Here is a 7,084-nt window from a genome sequence, read left to right as displayed (position 1 = left end):
CGCGACCCACGCGTCTCCCGGCCCCGCAGGGCCCCGTGCGTCCCGGCTGCCGCGGGATGCGCCCCCGGAGCCCCCACGCCCGCCCCTCACCCCCCGCCCAGCAGGTCCACGCAGCCGCCCGCCCCGGCCCCGCGCTCAGTCAAGCCCGAGAGAGGCCCCGGCCCGGCCCCAGGTTAGCTCAGGGGCGCGTCCTGTTCCGGGAACCCCGAGGATTTCCGAGCCCCAGCGCCACCCCGACCCGGGGAAGCCCCGCCTCAGCCCGCAGGTCTCTCTTCGGTCCGCAGGGAGCCCCGCCTGCTCCCGGTACAGCGGGCGCCAGGGCAGAGGGTCAGGGACAGGCCCACAGCGCTGGCCTGGCAGGCCGCTGACCACCGCTGGGCATCCGCCGGGCGAGGCGGGTCACCCCTCCCGCTACTCCCCGCAGAGCCTGGCCAAGCCCGGCCCCACGCCCGGCCCTGGCATCGGGGCAGCGGGGCCAGAGCCGACCGGCGCCTCAGCGCCTTTTTATGCAACCTGTGCTTCCCGGCTTGTGGGCTGGCCCAATCAGGTGTGAGCTACCAGCTGACTGGTGCTAAACGGTCCAATCAGCCGCAGGATTGAAAAACGGTCCAATCAGCTGTGTGGGTGGGGCAGCCTGAGAGCGGCTATAAGCAGGGCTGGCGGCGCTCAGACACGAGCGGGGCCCGGGCTGCAGGCCCCGCCTCTTCTCTGGGGGCCCCCGAAGGCGCCCCGGGGCCCGGGGTCTCAGGGCGTCCCTTGCTGCAGGTGTCGCCCCACACTCACGCAGCTGCGGGCGCCGGTGTCTCTCGCCGAGCGCCCCGCGGCGGCCCCCGTGGCTGGTCGGCGCCCGCGGTGAGCGGCGGGCGGGAAGCGGCGGCCGGGGGGGGCCCTGGCCGGTCCTGGGCGTCCGCCGCCCCGTGCGCCCTCGCGCTGCCCCTTGGCGGGCCCCGGCCTCGGCCTCCCGGGCCTCTGGGCGGCGGGTCCGCGCCGGCCCGTCCCCCGCCTCCCTCGCGCGCTGCCCTGGTCCACGCTCACCCGGCCCGAAGGCCTCGCCCGGGGGGGGGGCGGCGGGGGGCGTGGGGGGCGGCCCGGAGAGGCGGGAGCAGCTCCGCGGCCCGCGCTGGGGCCGGGGCCGAGCTGGAGGGCGGCGGGCGACCCGAGCTGGGCGGGAGCGGGGCGCGCCGCGGGCACTGCCGGCCTCCGCTGCAGGCCGGAGACAGACGCCACCGAGGCAGAGGCGCCTCAGGCCGCCCCGGCCCCCACGCCGGCGGGGACAGGCACCCGGGGAGGGGCAGGGGCAGCCGGTCAGCTGCGGCGCGTCGACGGCGGGTCCAGAGAGTCGGCGGGGACGGCAGCTGCACGGGGCGGCCACGCGGGCCACGGCGGCCTGTCCCTCCCCCGCCCCTCCCTCCCCCGCGGTTCCCTCCTCCCCCACCCGTCCGTCTCTCGCCTCTGCCCCCTTCACCCGCCCCGCCCTCTCCTTCCGCCGTGACTGCTTTTCCTAAGATTCCATTCAACACACACCCGGGATCTGAGTCTCTGCAGACCAGTCTGGCGTTTGGAAGCGCCCCTGCGCCGCCTGCCGCGGGCCGGGGCGACGCCGGGACACCCCGCGCGGGCCCCCGGGCGGCTTCTGTCCACGGCCCCACGAGCTCGGGCCGGTCGTGCGCGGGGACAGGACGTGCGGAGCCCGCGGCCACACGGCGGGACCCCGGAGGGCAGAGCGAGGACAGCAGGGCCGGCAGGGGCCGCAGCATGTGGCCGGGGGGCGGGGAGCAGCCCCCACCTGCGGCAGCCTGGGCAGCGCCCGCCGAGGGCCCCACCGCACTGGGCCGCGCCTGGCCCCGCCGACTGGCCGCACCTGAGCGAGAAGCTGCCCTGCGCTCTGAGGCCGCAGACGCGGCCCCTCCTCGTCATCACTTTCCTCACGGCCTCTTGGAAGTCTTTGTTCCTCAAACGGTAGATGACGGGGTTCGGCAGTGGGGTGACCACGGTGTAGAAGACGGAAATGATCTTGTTGATTTCAGGGGACAGGTGGGCTTTGGGGCGCACGTACATGGAGATCGTGGTCCCGGAGTAGACGGTGACCACGGCCAGGTGGGAGCCGCCGTGGAGAAGGTCTTCGCGGGCCGGAGGCGGAGGGGATGCTTACGATGGCGGCCACGATGAAGACGTGGGACACGAGGGTGGGGAGGAGGCACACGCGCAGCCGGCGATGGACAGGGCGAAGATGACCATCTCGGTGATGCAGACGCGGGAGCAGGAGAGCCGCATGGAGGGGCAGGTCGCAGAAGAAGTGGTTGATCCGGTTGGAGCCACAGAAGTCCAGCCTGAAGATCATCAGGCAGGGCAGGACCCCATGCCCACCCCGGTCACCCAGGAGACGGCCACCAGCTTGGCGCAGGTCTGGGGCGCATCAGGAGGGGGTAGTGCAGGGGGCTGCAGACGGCCAGGTAGCGGTCACAGGCCATCGTGGCCAGGAGGAAGCACTCCGTGGCCCCGAAAAACACAAAGAAGTAGAGCTGGGCCATGCAGGCGGGGAAGGAGATGGCACGGCCCCGGGACAGCAGGCCGGCGAGCAGCTGCAGCACGACGGTGGAGGTGTCCCAGACCTCCAGGAAGGACAGGTGCTTGAGGAACGTGTACATGGGCGTGTGCAGCCGCCGGTCATGGCTCGCCACGGCGATGATGACGACGTTCCCCACCACCGTCAGCACGTAGATGAACAGAAAGATGGCAAACAGCAGGGACTGCCACTCGAGAAGGTTCTGGAACCCCAGCAGCTGAAACTCAGTGACAGCAGACACATTTGGGGGCTCCATCGCCTGCGGAGGGGAAGAGATCTTGGAAAGCACTGCGGACAAGGCATGAAAATCCTCGGTGCTATCTGGAACATGAGAGACTGTCTTCGAGCACTCCCGTCTCCACGACAGCTTTCTGGAAGAACGCGCGCGGCTCCACCTGGCTTTTAGACCACTGTGGTTTCAACCCGTTAGGCGAAAGGGGCGCAAGAGTTGGGGGAGGGCCTCAGCAAGCTCCACTCACCAGGCTCTCTGAGATCTAGAAGTTTCAGGTTCAACACCACAGGTAAGAAGGGGCTCACTGAGCCAAACACAGGAAATACAATTAATAGCCGGGCCTCCCTGGTGGCGCGAGGGTTAAGTCTCAGCACTGTGAAGCTGTCGCCAGCCACTAAGGCATGAGTTCAATCCCCGGCCAGGGAGTGACCCACAGGGCGAGGCAGACCTCTTCTGTCTCCCCGCTGCTTCCCTCAGCAGTGTGTTTCAGTAGATGCACCTGTTCTGCTCCCCACTCTGTCTCTGGTCTCTGGTAAATCCTCTCACCCACCCACCCCCAACCTTTGGCCTGTACCCCAGTTCTTTATGCATAAATAAATAAACCTTTAAAAAATTAATAGCTATGTTTTCCTGGAAAGGGCCTGGGCCCTTTCCTCCCACAGGTGACCCTCATCTGGAAACAGGTCACACCTGGCCCGTCTCCCAGCCCCGGGAGACTGTGTTCTGCCCTCCGTGTTTATGGACACCTCCTCCGGGCACTTGAGCATCTGAGTGTGTCTGTGTGTGTCTGTGTGGCCAGGGCTGAGCCAGCCTGCATCTCCACTGGTACCTTCTCACCCAGGTGGACGCCAGCTTAGTGATCGGACTTTGTGTCCAGTCAACAAGTCACCCCTCCTTTTTTTCAAGGTCTAGCCTAGTTCTGGATGAAGCCAGCATCTGCCCGCCAACAGGGGCTTCCCTCATCAAGGACTGAGCGTGATGTCACCTCTGTAATGCCCAGGCCCAGGACTCCAGCCGCAGGCCCTTCCACCTCCCTCCCTCTCCCCTAGTGACTATTTCAGGCGCTTCTCCAAAACCTTCCAAGACTTTTTGTGTAGGAAAGTGATGAAGCTGAAGTACCCTGAGGCCCTCCTTCACTGCCCCCCTCTGTCTCCCCGGGAGCCTGATGGGTGGGTGGTGCATCACCCCCTTCTCCCCCCCTCTCCCGCAGAGGTTGCACCTGAGCCGGCTGTGGCTTTATTTGGTCTCTTGCCCAAATTAACCGACAACACCCCCCCCTCGGAAATGCAGCATCCCCCCAAGGAGCACCGCCCCTCCCACCCGACTGCTCTAGTCTCCCTGCGCCCCAGGCACACCCGTCCTTCCTCCTGGGAAAATGGACAGAGCAGCTGCCACAGCAGAGGCCTCTGCTAGGGTGGAAACCAGAGCGCAAAGCAGACGATTTGGCGAGGGGCTTGGGCGTGAGGCTGCAGAGAGTGGCCAGTTCAGGGCTCCGGAGCCATGGTCCCTGGAGCTCTGCAGTGAAAAAGGCCCCTGGCTCCACCTGCTGGCTGCGCCCCGGAGCTGGCCCTGCTGCATGGTGTCTGCTCTCTGTGCCTAGGGCAGGCCTGCCCTGCTCCCTCCCAGCCGCTCCCCATCCTCCTCAGAGGCACCAGACCTCTGGGTCTCTGTTCTGACCCCATCTCAGCTCCTGCGCACAGCACAGACCACAGTCTCTGGCCTTCTCTGCTCACTGCTGTTCCTGGGCCCTGCCCCAGGGCAGGCTGACCCCAGGCCAGTCCAGGAGCCCAGGCTGAGGGGAAGTGTGACCCCACAGGGCAGCGAGTGATGCAATTCACTTTGGAACATGGTCCTTTCCTGACATTGCTTCCACTTCCGTGACATGAGCAGTGACCGGACAAAGGCAGAATTTAAATGCCGAGACCACCAGGGCCTGGTTGACGGGGTCAGCATGGGCAACGTGGTTGGGTCACAGGGCATTTGGCCCCATTTCTGAGTCACCTAAAGTCCCCCTCAAACGCAGTCAAAGACACAAGGGAAAAAGGACCTGCTGGGCCTAGCCCTTTGGGGCAGGACGGGGTGCCGGGGTGACAGGGTGGGGGGTTGGCGGGGGTGGGGGGTGACAGGGGTGGGGTGCGAGCAGGTGGTGGGGTAATGGGGGTGGGGGTGCAGACCTGCTTGGGGCTGACATCAAGTCCTGGCTATTCCAGGGACTGGATCACCTGATTTACAATGAGCTCAGCCAACAAGACCCGCCCTGAGGCAGAACCTCCCAGGTGCCAGCCCCACATCTCATTTCACAGCTTCCCTGGAGCCTTTATGGAAATAAACATGCCCCAGTACCACAGACCTCCCGCCATCCAGGGCCACCAGGCGCCTCTGGGCTAGGGCCTCCCTGCTGCTCTCCAGGCACCACAGGGCTGAGATCCCACCTGGACAGAGCATCAGCAGGGCCTGCAGCCTCAGGCTCGCAGTCCCTCACCCACAGGCATGGCCTCTGGCTCCAAACACACCTCTCCTGGTGGCCTTCTGAGCCCTGGGCCTACCTGTCCATCTCCCTGGCACAGGGCGCCCATGGTCCTCCCTGCTGCCGGCTCGGCCCTGCTGCCCTCCGCCCTGCACGCTGGCCCTGGCTCCCTTCTGCGAGCTGCGACTGGCCATCTTCTGCGGGTGACGGGGCTGGAACACGCTCCACCTTTCAATAACCCAGGTCTCCTGGGGCCTGGCCTTCGGGGAATCCTCCTCCCAGGTATTCTTCCACAGTTTGCCTACCGAGTTAATAATCAACAAAAGCAAACTTTTGAGACTCCCTGCTGCCCAGGGGGCTCAGGCACGGGGGCACCCCTGGGACCCAAGCAGTTCCTTGGAAAACTTTTAAAATGTAGCTTAGGATGGCCCCGGAGATGCTGAACTGGACTGACTCAAACAAATGGGTGTTTCTTGAAAATCTAGGGAGCAGGTACCCAGGGGCCCATCCTGAGACGGGTGCCAGCGACCTTCCGCTTCACACTGCAGTTTCAGGTGTGCCCACGAGAGTACATCCACGCACCCACACGGTGAGACCCCCACCCAGGCCAACTTCCAGAGACCAGAGCACCTGCACCGAGGGCGTCTCCCAACTCCACAAGGAAAACGCAGCATCTCAGCCTGGAAAGGCCTGAGCGGAGCCCTCCACGTGCCCCCGCCCCCCTCTTACCAGCAGGACCAGAGGCTGCTGCATGGGGGGGCACTGTCCCGCGACGCACTTGTGCTTGACTTAATAACTTATTTTCCAAAATAATGTTATCCGTGTGTATATTTTTCAGAAAATTTGCAGACAGAAGACGGCCAGGGCGCGGCGCGTGCACGAGTGCCCGCTGTGAACACGCTCAGGGGCACGGGTGGCTGCACACGCACAGGTGCATTTTGGGGCACTGGGTGAGGAGCCACTGCAAGCTCTAGCTGGCACCACCAGGTCTTGGGGTGCCCGCGGGGCCAGGAAACCTGAATTCATGGGGGTGAGGCTGCGGGGAAGAGTGTCCAGGCTCTTGGATGGGGTCCCAGGCAGAGTCCTGGGCAGGGTGGGGTCCACTACGCTCCACCCGAGTTGGCCCCCTGATGGCCCACCCCCCAGCTCTCCTGTTCCTCGCGGGCAGCACGCGCCCTGCGGCTGCGGCCTTGGCTGGCCTTAGCCCCTCTCCATCACAGTCTTTCTCACTGCTAGAGGTGGGGAAGAAAACAAGCTGCACCCCGGCCTGTGGGCAGGCTTCTTCCGTGAGGTCTTCACACTGGGCCCCCACTCTTCGCCTGGCACACCGCGGCCAGGGAAGGAGAGCAGTGCAGGCACCCAGGGAGCAGGCGAGCAGGCAGGTGGGCGGGTTCCAGCAGGTGAGAGCACAGGGTACAGCGGGACCTGGGGACGCCCAGGCCACCCACCCCATCAGCGCTGCCACGTGAGGGTGGCCGGCAAAGGGCACTGGCATGCAAACCCCACAAGGTCACCCCAGCACTCACGTGCCAGCAGGCGACCAGCCTGAGGCTTGGCCTGAGGAGCCTGGGGGGGCGCCCGGCTCAGGTGTGCTGACATCCGAGGGGCTCCTTGCCCCGGCAGACGTGCGACAGAGGAGAGGCCAGAAAACGTCACCTCCAAGAGGCAGCAGGGCCATGGCAGACACGCGCCCCAGCTGCGTCCCGAGCCGGCCGGCCAGAGCAGGCTTCCCCAGGCTTCCAGTCCCGGCCCTGGGAGCACATGCAGGCCCAGGACTGGCCTCAAGACCTCTCTGCGCCCCAGGCTGTCCTCCCCACTC

At 65.9% G+C, this 7,084-nt stretch overlaps 1 pseudogene; it reads right to left on the bottom strand.

The window, feature by feature from the left end:
• Positions 1-571: 571 nt before the first annotated feature.
• Positions 572-2,833, bottom strand: LOC119251216 (olfactory receptor 11L1-like; annotated as a pseudogene).
• Positions 2,834-7,084: the final 4,251 nt, after the last annotated feature.

The sequence above is a fragment of the Talpa occidentalis genome, unplaced genomic scaffold (assembly GCF_014898055.3).
Source record: "Talpa occidentalis isolate TD23 unplaced genomic scaffold, MPIMG_talOcc4v2.1 talOcc4.2, whole genome shotgun sequence".
NCBI lineage: Eukaryota > Metazoa > Chordata > Mammalia > Eulipotyphla > Talpidae > Talpa > Talpa occidentalis.
This window is presented reverse-complemented; position numbering and strand designations above follow the sequence as displayed.